The sequence below is a fragment of the Poecilia reticulata genome, chromosome 2 (assembly GCF_904066995.2).
Source record: "Poecilia reticulata chromosome 2, P_reticulata-male-v2, whole genome shotgun sequence".
NCBI lineage: Eukaryota > Metazoa > Chordata > Actinopteri > Cyprinodontiformes > Poeciliidae > Poecilia > Poecilia reticulata.
The window spans coordinates 2,494,800-2,508,070 of NC_088831.1; the positions used below are offsets into that span (position 1 = coordinate 2,494,800).

The following is a 13,271-nucleotide window of genomic DNA, read 5'->3' on the forward strand; positions in this document are numbered from 1 at the left end:
ACGGCAGCCAAGCATATAAAAAAAGAGATTCCTAAATAGGCATAATGATTTGTCTACTTTAAACATGTTCACTACATAAAAACAAACCTGGAGATCTTTTTATGCTGTTTAGGTTTTTATTGCCCCATAAAACTCCTGAATGAGAAAAATTAGGAAGTATAGTAACATCCTTCATGTTTCCTTCAGATCTGCAAACAGACTAATGTCTTAAAATGTGTTCTTATGTTTTAAACATCACGATGTTGGTTTGAAGCAGTTGACTTACTTTCCTCCAGGAGAAACATTTCCACAATGTTTCTGCCACTGGTGCATGGCTAAATGAGATCACTGGGATGAAGTTGATTTGCTAAGAACAACCAACCTATTTTTCCCAACATCAATCAATGCAACAGTTCCTGCATAATGTCAAACAGCCAAAAACACCTGAGCCTTCTTTCTCAAAATTACAGTGCTGGTTTTCAAGTTTTCCAAATGACATAGTTGTGAAAAACCAGGTCAACCCTTTAAAATATTCAGCTGTTCAAAGCAAATGTTCCCATATGAGCTAATATACCTTTATCTCTTGAATAGAAAAATAATTTAATTGTGCCTAAACACCACAAATGTACGTTGTTTTACAGATTAAACTAAAAAAATCTTTGAAAATGTGTAATCCAGCTGAAGAATAATTTAAGACTTTATAATTATCAGTCTATAATTTTTCTCTTGTAAACTGCTTTTACAATGCATGTGAACCTCATTTCCAATCATTAAGTAAGTTTTCCTAAATGGTCTGTTGAGTCAATTCTAAATCTGCATAAGAAATCCCATCAGTGTTTTTCCATTTTGCAGCCTTCAGACTGCAGTGGCAAATTAATGAATTAGAGTGAAACATTTTCATGGGACGCTGGTCCTCAGGCTCCTTTTAATGAGCAACAAACTTCAGACTCTCTCTATATAAACTTGCTGGATTTCAAGTCATTTAAAAACAAATCAAACTCAACACTTATAGAGACACAACCATCTAATAACCAGGATTCCCTCCTGTTGAAAATGTCTCTTATTCTTTATTTGTTGCTTCTAAAACCAGAATATTTTCTCCACTTATCAGCTCCTGTATGGAGTTCCCTAATCTATTTTCACTAAGCCTGATTCAGAGAGTGAGATAAACAAAGTGAAGAGGAAGGCGACTGGGAATTTTAGAAGGTTTGAGATTGATTGCATAACAGGGTAAGAAGGCAGGAATCTGACAAATGATGAATGTTGTTTATGAGCAACACAGGCTCATTTAAAACTTAACCGCAAAAAACTTGCAGTCACGTTAAAACTAAATCATAATTTTCTCCAGGTCATTATTTATTGTATCATTGTCATACAGGGAGAAAATAAAGATGACAGAAATTCTGCTTCTGTCATGTCCACGAAGCTGTGCTGTGAGTGTGTGTTGTCTCCCACCCTCTCTCCTGCAGGGCGTGTCGGACAGGAGCGGCCAGCTGGAGCCCATCAATCCATCAGGAGGAGCGGTTAAATAGAAGCCCGATCCTGATAGCGCTGCCAGATGGTTCTACGCTTCCAGTGAGTTCTCGTTCCTTGGTCAGAGGTAATCCTCGTTTCCCACCCCCGTCTGGTTTGGCTTCCCGTCCGGCTGCACGCGGCTCCTGCTCGCAGCCGCTCCCCGTCTCCTGCCTGGCTCCGTTTCCTGTCCGTCCGCCTTCGTTGCTGGATCATCCCCGCTCAACGCGCTCGCCTGCCTGTCCAACAATCGACCTCAGTGGATGCGCCGGCTCTCCCTCCCGGGACCTCCCCCGTGGCCTCCTACAAGCAAAACCCCGACGGGTCCTTACCTGCTGCCTGCTGCCGTCCATCCACCTGTCTGTTCCCCCCGCTGCTGGTCACAAATAAATTCAAACTTACCTTCTGCTTGTGGGCGTTTCTAGTTGTTTCTGCACTAGAGTCTAGTAAACATGTCAGCTTCCAGAAGCATATGTGCCTGATTCTCTTGTTCTCGTTTTATTTTATTTTATTCAGCTGAGCAGAAAGAGAACTGAATTATTTTTGGATCTCAAGAGGAGCAATCAAAAGTCAGTATACACTCAGTTATTACAACTGGAAACTACTGGACCCAGAGCTGAACATTTAGAGACACATAAAGATAATTACAAAGTCAGCCTTCTATCACATTTCCAGGGTTAAAGGACTAATATCGCGGGAAAATCTAGAGAAACTTAATCGTGTGTTTATCTTTACATTGCCATTGTCCTGTCTGTTGTATTATGTTTTGATCATGTAAAGTCCTCAAAGTACCTTGTTGTTGATATGTGCTATACAAATAAACTTGACTTAAAGTTAAAAGCTGAAATAAAGAAAAGCATCGTGACACTGGAGAGTAGTAGGAGAATATAGCAGAGTGAAGAAAAATCTTCTTGTCCCCCAGTCTACGCCTAGAGATAAAACAGGTGGTTTAGGATGTGACTTAAAAATGTTGTTGATCACTAAGAGAAACTTTGGAGACATGATGAGGGCAAAATTGTGAAAACGCTATAAAGAAAATGGTTAAAAAAAAAACAAACAAGTAAACTCACGTAAAGTGCTGCCCTTAAGATGGTGTTTGACAGCTTAAGCCTCCAGTTAAAAGCAGCAGCATCATGGATGCTTTGTCCATTAATAATTAAGTTAATGGCAGATACGAGCAAGAAAAAGCTGTGCAAGACACTCCTGTGGCTTTTCAAGTTATGAGGTAGAAAGGAAAAAAATGAGGCCCAAAAGGAAGAGAAATTAATCACACAGTGAAGAACAAACAGCAACTTATCACAACATATTACTCTGTTATGCTTCACAAACTTAACCCTTCCTTAGGGGCACCAACACATCTATATCTGAAAGCATACATGACATTAACTGATGCTGTAATAAAGATAAAAACAAAGATGTTAAACCATCAGATATCTCATCAGTTACCCCCCAAGCACCAACTATCTGTATTGGACTTGAACCAACAGCTGCATCTTGTTTCCCTCACTGTGAAACAAATTATCCGACCCTCACATGAAGGAAGACAGAAGAGGCAGCTGCAGAACCACTCCAACACATTTCCACTGAAAGCAATACTACAAGGAATCACGTAACTCACCAAAATGACGGCTTGGTCTGAAAATGACTAATGCTCTTCTAATCCCTTCTAATGTTAGAAAGGATTCTGTTTTAGACAAAAATGTGTTGCACAATAACCACACGGATGTAGTTAAATTATTAAAGATTGAATGTTAAATTTTTTTTTTCTTAAAACCAGGGGTGAAAGTAGTTTTAAATTCTTGGGGGTACTATGACAAAAAAATACATAAATATATATTCTTTGTGTGCTTTGGAGTTTCTGTGCTAATTAATCTTTTTGCGAAGCAATAAAAGCTGGGTAGCTCTTGAATTGCTACAAAATAAAGCTGTATTTCCTTCAGCCCACTGGCTGCAATCTTGACACGTTGAGATGCCATGAGACCTAAACTCTGAACATCATGGCCTGGTGAAGCGCATCCCAGTTTTCAATGTCTGGCATATAACCATTCATTTTAGCTTTTAAACTGGTTATATTGATCCTGTGTCCAGAGGGATAATCAGTAGCCTAGCATCATGACCTGTTTGTTCTGAAGATCCTGCAGCTTCCACTTCTCTTCCTAACATGGCGCCTCCTCACCCTGACTCTCATACTGATAGGAAGAACCACAGAGCTCTGTTAAGTTAAAAGCAACTCTTCTGAAGTTGGGATGTTTTTCCTCCAACAGGTTCCAGAGGAATCACCTCAAACTAGATGTTGGACTGGATTTTATTTCACTGTCATTTGTGAATTTTAGAGCCTCATTTTCAACAGTGGAGCTATAAAGGTTGAAAAAGGTTATAATTTTCGAGAAAATCTCATCAACATCAGTATTTCCACTATACAAGAGGCAAAAATCAAAATTGTTTAATAAAGAACAAGCTTCTCAGACTCTGAACAGCACCGAACTATTTTTTTATATTAGACAATTAATTTCATTTCACATAATTATCGCAGTAGAAGCCATTTGTTTGTTAAATACTGTGTTTGATGTTTGTTGTAAATGACGTATACTCACAAAGAACGAGATAATTAGTCCAAGTTTGTCGTTTATTGAACGTTCAGAAACTACAGCGGCTGTGATGCACCAAGGCAAAAGTAAACAAAGGTAAAACAACCCGAACAGGTGATCAGCTCTAAACCACTCACACCTTTTTATTCTCAGTCTTGTCATTTAAGCACACCCGTTGCCATGGCAACCTCCTGCGCTCCACAAGCCGACCCGAGATTATGTTAAAAACATAACATTCAATCCGTTACGATATTAGATTTGCAGGTTTGATATTTATTTTGCAATCTTTAATAAGCCTCCCTGAACACAGCGGTGGTTGATTAGTCTCCCCTCTCTTGCAGGTACTGCGTACCCCCGTTAAATCTTTTAGGGGTACGCAGTACCCTGCCGTACCCCCACCCTTTCACCCCTGCTTAAAAATATGTAATGCAGTAAAAGCAGATAAGAAAAAAAAACAAAGCAAATATGTCAACAACACAGACAATCAACTTTCCTTCTTTATACACATAAACAAAATCCAAGTGAGGAGCAGGAATTTCAGACTGCTGGAAGCGACAATTGCATAGAAACTCAGTGACCAGGCTAATAGCTTGCCAATATTTATCACAGATGAATATTCACCCGGATTCTCTCTGAACCAATCAGCAAACAGAAGGCGAAGCAGTGAACGAAAGTCCAGTTCTTCTGGAAACGTCCACCATAGAAACAGAGACCAAACCAATTTCTTCTTCTCCCTCAATTATTGTGGCCATAAAATAAAAACAAATGTTCAAAAATTAATATGCACAGATCAGATAGCTGAATACGTCGTTTGCTGGCAAAACTTTGGAATGATGCGGTCGCTCTTATCATCCAATCAAAGCATGGCAAATTTCTGACATTACATGGGCCTTGGAGCAGGTGTACTTGAGTCTGTAAGAACAGGTGGTTTAGGATGTGACTTAAAAGTATTGATCACTAAGAGAAACTTTGAAGACATGATGGGGGCAAAAATGTAAAAATGCTATAAAGAAAATGGTCCTTGAAATGGACCCTGGGAAGATTAGGCTGCTCCTGGCAACAAATGGAAACTGAAATCTGATTGGATAACACATCAACAATCCAACCAGACATGTAGGGGAAGCAGTATAGGAAGAAGAGAATGGACTATTCAAAGTAAATTGAAAACATTTAGTTTTCCAATGTATTCCAATGTATCTAGAACCTACATTGGAATGTAGGTTCTAGGTTCACGTTAGGGATTCTGATATCCTACCACTAGTGTTTTATATAGACATATAAAACCATGCTGTCTGGCAGCAACACGTTAAAAACAAAAACCTTAGCTTTGCTTCCTGTGAAGTTCCCACATATGCTGCTGTTCTTTGGGATGTTTTCAAGCTGCAATGCAGCAACATCCAACAGTATTAGGAATCCAACTGACTAAGCATTTGTTTCATCTAGCATAGCGCGGGTCAGAAATCACAGTGTTCTCCGTGGCTCAGCAGTTGCTGCTGTGGGTTTTATTGAAGCCATAAAAGCAGACAGGCTGCCTCAGAGCGCCAATTTACAACTTCATCAATCTGCTTGGGCTAAAACATGGAGACACCGCCAGAAGCCAAGCAGATTTATCTTCTTTATATCTTTGCTTTCGAAGAACATCGCTAATTCTGCATGTCTGGGCAGAGACAATGAAGGAAGAAGGAAACAAAAGACACACTACAGATATCTTGATTTTAGAGAAAAGCAAAACCACGTTATTAAGTTTGAAGCAGCTCCTCTTCATGTCTGCCAGCTTAGACATAAAGCTAAGATTTCAGTGTTTTCTCAGCAGAAACCATTTACAGCAGGATACCAGACCATCAGTAAATTGATTACATTTGAAAGACAGCTTGTCCAATCACACAGCTCTGTTGGACAGAGCGTCCCAATGCACCAACACACGCACACACACTGCAACAACAGAGTAATGGACAGGCTGGGAGTTTCCTGCTGATGAGGGACGTTTCTTCTTTTCCTAATCAGCCACTTCCCTTCTAAAATCCTCCTGGCTATAACCACACACACCCCGCAGCTCCCCTGTTAATGTAAAAGACAACCTGCATCTGCAACATTCTCATCACAGAAGCAAGGAATTGCCAGTGATACATCTTTAAGGAAAAGCCAATCAAAAATATTCCAGGTGAAATGTTTCATGCAGATTAGCTCTGCTCCAATTCTTTTTGTCAGGATCCATCTTTTTTTCAGGAAGGGTAGGGTCACATTACCATTTCAATGCACCACCATCAGTCTCCTCTCATGTGCAGAAGGATTGATGTCACACACAGCACTATGTATTTATGGTAGATTAGATGAAAGCTACACGGTTTAACAGTTGTTGTTCTATTAGAGGCAACAAAATTAGGACTGGATAATTACGACTCCGCAGAGCAGTGAGAGTAAATGACTGCAACAGAAACATGCCACTCTGAGCACAGCTCTTAAATATCATCTTCCTACTTCCTGAAAGCGTCAAAAAAATGGCCCAAAGCCACTGAAAAGAAGACAGATGCTGCAATCGCTGAATCTGCCAACATGGATGAGGAAAGTTCCAGAATCACAGTAGTAGTCGTGTTTCCATCAATGTTTGAAATATGACATTAGAAAAGGTTGACGAAAAAGACAAAATTGGGAATAATTTTAATTTAGCCCAAATTTTTTTGCTAAATTCCGGTGGTTTTTAGCTTTTTCAAGAAAGATTTAATGTGCTAAAGAGGAAATAAAAATGCCTTTGCCAAACAAGATCTAACAAAGCAAACTTTCTCATCCACTGGTTGGTCTGTGCCTTACTTTCAACGGTGTTTTAGGACCACTGCAGATACAAAAGAAAAAAGGAGAAAATTTATGTCAAAAAACTCAGAAGGTTTTACAGTAATCTCAGAAATGTTCTAGAAAAAAACTTTGAAATGTCTGAGTTTGAAGGAATCATTATTGAGTTCAATTATTCAAAACACATGAATTGTCCTTCACCAAACTTCTCTACAAGCAGTTCTTGTTTTTTCATATTAAACTAATGATTCTTTCAGAGAATCAGAGTCAGTTATTCCCAAAGGTGTATTTCTGCAATGGATTTCATTGTTTTGTTGTACAAAAGCAATAGAATCAGTCTCTTCTGATGCTAAAAATGAGCAAAAATTACTCTTACTCTAAGAGTAATTACTAAGTACTCTTAGTAAATACTCTTACTCTAAGAGTTTGCCAAAATGACAAATTACTCTAATTACAATGAAAATTTGTCAAAATGACAAATTGTCATTTTGGCAAATTTTCATTGTATATTGACTATTTTTTTCTAATTTGCCAGGTAATAGGATACTATGTACAAAATCTGAACATTTTAAACATCAGTATGTCATTTTTGCTAATTTTGAATAACATATCAATTTTCACATTTTGAACATTAGTATACTATGACTATGACATTCAAATTTGTTCATTCATTCAGTACATTCAGTTTTGCTTGTCATACTGTTGCAAGCAACTTTTTGTTTTTTCCTTTTTCTTGTCAAGTTTCACTGCCTACTTGTGCAGAGCACTGCCTATTAGCCTTATAGGCCTATTAGCAGTGCTCAAATAGACAGAGCACTGCCTATTAGCCTATTGACTAATAGGCAGTGCTCTGAGAAGGATGCTCTGACTAGAGTAGCGGTTCTCAACGTGGGCGGTGCTTAGCAGTGCTCTGCTAATAGGCAGAGCACTGCCTATTAGCAGTGCTAATAGGCAGTGCTTTATGCCATAGATGTGAACTATGGCATAAAAACAGAGAATCCGATGCTGAATAGTGAAAAATCAACACATGATGTGAAAAATATGACGTTTAACATCATGTGTTGTTCACATCTAGTTCGTCGCTCCGTTTTATGTCCCGCTTCTCCTGTTTCAGAGTTTTGCGCAATGTACGACTCATTTATTTATTTTTAACCGCCTATGGTGCGCAGCGTTCGGGAAATGTATCGATGGGGAAAAGGCAGACTGACATAAACCTTTTACCACAACGGAAACAATTGCGGTATTCTGATTATTAAAATTTAAAAGTGCTGTGGTACCGTTGTTCTATCACACCTGTTTTATAGGGTCATAAAAAAATTTTTTTTTTATTTATGTTTGTCAGATGGTGATGACAACGTTCTAGGTCAGGTCGATTAAAAATTTATAAAAAAAAAAGTTGCAACTGGGAGCCTGTACCTTAGCATCTTTGGTACCGTTGTTCTATCATCCGTTTCATACCGGCCACTTACAGCACCGGTGTTAACGCTATAAAATGAACGCTCTCTATCGAGGTATCACCCATGGAGGAATTTTTTTATTTAAATGGGTTCATTTTTCAGAGGGATACAAAGTGAGGTATGGTGATTTTATACGTTTATAAGAGCGATTTTCTGCTGTCCTTCCAAGGAAGCGGTTAACTTTCAAATGGAAATAAAGCACTTTTTAATATAAGTTGCTGCTTTAACATGATCACAGAACTGCTAAAACATGTACAAAAGTACCAGACAAAGTGAATCACAGCAACGTCATCAGCTGGTGTAACCAACTGATGGTAGCTGGTAGCTTTACCTGATGCGGTAAAGCAACCAGTAGCATGAGCGGAGCTGCGCCAAAAAGCTAACAGAAGCTAACAAACACTGAATAGAAGAAGAGCTGCCACCGGTACCGTTGCAGCCAAGCATGATTTAATGTTACACAATACAGTTTTACCAAGTTGCTCAAAGTTTAAACTGGTATTGTTGTGCATTTAAGGTGTAAAGTTTACCTTCAACCAGTGGTGGAGAAAGTACTCAAAAAATTTACTTAAGTAAATGTACAAATACACAGACAAAAATGTACTCAAGTAAAAGTAAAACTATCACATTAACATTTGTACTTAAGTAAAAGTAAATTTTGAAAGAAATTCAACAGAAAGGGTGGATAGGGGAAGACATGGAACCAAGCAGCCATAGCAGAGTTGTGGTCAAGACCATATACATTAATGAGTAGACGCCTCATGGAGCGGACCGGCCCGTTGCTGCTATACGCAACAGCGTCCGCCATATTGAATGTGGAATATACAAGTAAGCTAATACAAGTGAATGGACCGAACTTTATAAAGTGCCGTTCTACAAAGTATTTTAAGTTAATACCTGCCATTGACACATTTTCTCACACATTAATATATTTGGCAATCAAAGAAATTACTAAAGACAGAGGTTCAAACTTTTGATGTGATTATTTCATTGTTTTGGGGCATTTCTGAATAAAGAGAATAATGTTTTGATAGAAATGATTCTGATCATTTTTATATTAAAATTGATGAACACTTTTACAGTGTTTTATTAAAGAATATATTTACATACATTTAACATTTCAAGACAAGAAACAAATAATTTTCCTGTATTTATTTTTATACGTTATTGAGAAATTACTTTTGATTTATAAATCAGTCATTGTCAAACATTAAACTACATATTTTTCTTACATTTTTCCAGAGAATAAATATTTATTACAGTATGTCAACTCTGTTATTGACAGCAAGGAGTGAAAATAATTCTAACAGAGTAAATTATTTTTATTTCATTACATAAGCTACATTAATACACTAATACTTCAGATTGAGATATTTAAAAATACACAAAAAAATGAAAGAATAAAACATTTATTTATTATACTGGGAACAATGGTCACAGGCAGGGCTTCAGTCTGCTGGTCACACTGGGAGAACTCCAATGACTTCTGAGACGTCCTGGTTCACAGGCTAAAGCCAAGAATTAAAAAAAAAATTATCCAAAAGTGTAATAGAAAACACATACAATATATGTTTTGTATATGTTTCCTTCACATTCAGAAAAAGACATTTTCATCATATTGGGCTCTGACTCGTAGCATCTTTATAGCTAAATACCAACATGGTAAAGCTGAGCTGGGAAACAGAGACTGAAGAACAGCAGCTCCAGCTCTGATCCTGACTGATCTTTCCTCACAAAATCCTCTGGTTTTTAATTAACTTCTCCTCTAACAGCAGTTTTTCATCAGCTCTCTCTCATTAGAAAACAATATGAAAGCGTTAGCTGCTATGCTAACAATCAGCGGTTATTTCGGGCCAATTTAGCTACATGGGAAATATTTTCCGGTTGTTTAGAAGCGAATTTCTGGCTGCAAAGTCAAGTAATTCTGATCTTTCATCCTTACCTGGGGAAGGTAATCCTAATGAATCCAGTTTGTTTCGTAAAACGGTTTAAACAGGTCCACATAGCACAGAACTTAAGGAGCTCCGATCGCCCTGCTGCCACATAGAAGATGGCGGACACTTTTACGTATGACTCAGCGCTCCATGAGGCGTCTACGTATTGATGTCTATGGTCAAGACCACCAACCCAAGACCAAGTCAAGACCACCTACCCAATACCAGCTACATGACACAAAAAAATTAAGTTTACCTATCAAAATTGCTTCTCAAATTGATCTGAAAGATCCACATTCCCATAAAACACCTAGATATTAAATACTTAGAGCTGAAATAAGATCCGTCCAGAAGAATCGGATCGTTCCTGAATGTCATATCAATGCAGACTTTGGTCACAGCGTTGTCCCATATTTGCGACACCTCATCAACACCTCCACACAATAATTCAGCGCATGAGTGACAACCTTTTTTCATGCAGATGCCACATATGTGTCTCTGTACAGCTAGCTTTGCTAGCATCACATCCACGGAGCTTACCTTTCTTCAAGCTCTCCTTCCAAGTGACGCTAAAAGTTGGACGAAGTTCCCACCGTCTGTGAAAGCGAAGCACTGCTGATTTTACATGTCGCCATATATTATGATTTACGCAGCGCTATTATATAACTGACGATTAGACAGACATTTTCTCCCGCTCAGAGGAAACCACTGCGCATGTCTGGAGCTCCGCGTGCGAGTAAAGGGGGAGGCGATGGGTGACAGACATGTAAATCACGTTACTGCTTGGATTTTACAGCGCCACCTTAAGTCCCTGACATTTTAACGGACAAAAAGAGCAGAGTGACTTGGATGTAACGAGTAACGCTACACTTTGGTAGAAATGTAGTGAAGTAGAAAGTAGAAGTAGTGGAGTAAAAGTAGAAAGTATCTATTATTAAATCTACTTAGGTAAAGTACAGATACACGAAAATTGTATTAAGTACAGTAGCGAAGTACTTGTACTTTGTTACTTCCCACCACTGCCTTCGACCAACCGCCCCCCAAAGGAATCCCAGCACCCCGCTTTTGTAAAAATTTCCGCCAGCGCCCCCTGTCGTCCTCTGAACGCCCCCTGGGGGGCGGTACCGCCCACATTGAGAACCGCTAATTTAGAATGAGAATGAAACAGCAGCAAAATTAGCCTTTTTATTATTTAAAGTGAGCAACACCTGATCATACTCGACCACTTAACATATATATTATATTATATTATTTAGATATTGTTGAGGAAAAATGACTATTTTTAGTGTTTAACACAGTTTAAACCTTTTAGAACGAATTTCTCAAGTTTGAACAGGTTTGTGTTAGTGATTTAAAACCCGAAGAATTATTGCTGGGTTAAGTATTTAAAGTACAAAGGAGAATAGAGGATCTGCAAGAGAATTTCAGCTCAGACCCCTGGGGTCTTATCATTAAAGACAGGAGGTCATAAATTAACATATGCAGGAAGGTGGAGGACAGTATCACTTGAATTACTCTGAGAAAGGGAACTTTGGTCGGTTCACGTAACCAGGATGAGAAGTCTTCCAAAACTAACATCTGACATGGTGAAAAAAACTGAATATAACATAAAATGTTTTAAATCCCTAACATTTAATTTGTAAGACATTTTTCTTAGTTATTAATAACATGTTTTGACTGAAAATTCTATTATCCTGTTTTAGAATTAATTTAGTTAATGATGAATGTATTTGAAATTGTATTATTTCTGACTATATTAGAATCACATGAAAATGTCTTGTTTAGTATTAGAAAATACTTAGGTTTATGGTGAATGAATGTCTTAATTCTTATTTGTTTCTAATTCCTAATTAGAAACAGGAATTGTACTTTATTATTTTCTGTTAATATTATCTATTGCTTTTGGTTTGATATCAGGACTAAACTTTGGAGATGCTGATTGCAGTAGAACAAATTGGGTTTCTGGAGAACTTTTCATTGAATTAAAATACAGTATTAAAGGTTTGTTCCTGGCAGAGCAGAAGAGAAACCAGAAATTCACAGCTACCTGTGAGGTTCCTGCATTTGTTTCTCTTTGCCCAGATGGCTGTAGAGCTGGATAGTGTTAAGAAAATAAATTTAAAATAAGTTAGTTTTAGAATTTATCATGACTTGATTGAAATACCATAATTATAGTTTTAAAATTTATAACATATTCTGACCTATTGATCTATATTTTACTGTAGTTAAAGCAGATGGTTTGTCAAGATCTCCGATCTCCTCTTTGTCTGTTGGGAAACAATCAGTAGGAAGTTCCAGCTTTTCACACTGATCTGTGAAAGCCATAAACCACCATGAATTCGGAGAGTCTGCTTCTACCTTATTTAACAAAAGGTGTTTGATCTTGTGAACAAATTGCGGGATATTTTCTAAATTTAAAAGGGCCAGAGATGTCTTCCAATTGGTCAAGTAGAGATATGCCTTATTTGAATACATTAAAGAGGAAAACACACCTACAGGTATAAAAGTTTGTGCACAAGGGAAACAATTTAGAAAAAGCTGATTTATTTTACTTCTGCACAAACTCTTTCTCCAAGGACGTCCTTGATATTTCTTTGTCTTCTTGTCTCAGGTAACAATGTTTGTATCTGTGTTTCTTCAGTTTCCTGTACTATCTTATACTTTCTTCTGATTGGATTAAATTCTGTAATTCTGTGACGTCAACAACTGTGACGTGTTGTGTTTTTGTCCCCACACGAGAGAACCCAGGATCAAAAGGAAGAATCAGAGACAGAGTTTTGCTAAATTTAATTGTAATATAAAAATTCTTCCTTAACAATATTTAGGAGAACAGCAGTGCTAGAATGATGTTGAAGAAAGGTAAAGAAGCTCTGGTGAGGTCTTCATTTAGTTTATTGAAATATGTATTAACTGTTTTTAATTTTTAAATAAGCTAATCTATTTTATTATGAGAGGAGTAGGTCAGGGAAGACATAGGAGAGCCAGGTGGAGTTTCAGAGTGTGAAGATATAAAAATT

At 37.7% G+C, this 13,271-nt stretch overlaps 1 long non-coding RNA gene across 1 annotated transcript; it reads right to left on the minus strand.

The window, feature by feature from the left end:
- Positions 1-9,713: 9,713 nt before the first annotated feature.
- On the minus strand, positions 9,714-12,411 carry LOC145554110 (uncharacterized). The gene is made up of 2 exons (XR_014090151.1): positions 10,263-12,411; positions 9,714-9,828 (listed from the first exon to the last, which is right to left on the minus strand). It is a non-coding gene; the product is annotated as an uncharacterized LOC145554110 (long non-coding RNA).
- Between the last annotated feature and the right edge of the window lie 860 nt (positions 12,412-13,271).